The sequence below is a fragment of the Blastomyces gilchristii genome (genome assembly GCF_000003855.2).
Source record: "Blastomyces gilchristii SLH14081 genomic scaffold supercont1.30, whole genome shotgun sequence".
Classification (NCBI taxonomy): domain Eukaryota; kingdom Fungi; phylum Ascomycota; class Eurotiomycetes; order Onygenales; family Ajellomycetaceae; genus Blastomyces; species Blastomyces gilchristii.
Window position 1 is genome coordinate 248443 of NW_003101661.1, and position 876 is coordinate 249318.

The following is an 876-nucleotide window of genomic DNA, read 5'->3' on the forward strand; positions in this document are numbered from 1 at the left end:
ATGACTCTTATTCAGAGATATTGGATGTATATATGAAGAATATCAGATATCTTCTACTTTTAGTAAATAGTACAGATTTAAGTGAGACAATGTTATCTTTAACAGTGAAGCTGCTTATAGAGATATATTCACTGTGCCCCGGTAGCTGAATGATTAATACGGTCACTCAGTAGTGCCTTGACATGGGAAATCAAGGCATGTGAGTTCAAAACCTGCAGAGAATATATTAAATTCAGAACTTAAGCATCTCAGATTTCTAATTTATATAGAGATATATAAATTACTTTAATAAATTACTCTATATTTCTGAGCTGAGAAGTTATTATTACATGTATTTAATTATCACTTCTTTGTATTTTCTATGTTTTTATTATCTTGATATAATCTTAACATCTGTATTTTCTTCTGTATAATTAACACTTGATCTGTATTTAACATCATGTAAGAACTCATTATAAGCTCCGCTTGTATATAAGTATAATGAAAGAATAATAATAATAATAATAATAATAATAATAATAATAATAATAATATATTCACTGTCTACATTTCTATTCATATAAGAATACAGAGATTAATTACAAACTTATTACAGAAGTTTGTAACAGATTAATTAATTTTAAAATTAACAGAGTTCTTTTTAATTTATAATAAGCAGCTGCAGAATCACTAATACAGCATTTCAGAATATAATTAGATTTTCAATTTAAGTATAAAGTGTAAGAATTTGATTTTAAAATAGTGAATTCTTATATATAAGAGAGAATATAATCTGATAAAGATAATATTATAAAGTAGTTAATTATATTATTAAGATTTAACTACTATACAGTCTTTTTAATATATAATGAATATTCACTGAGTAATTAATAAATA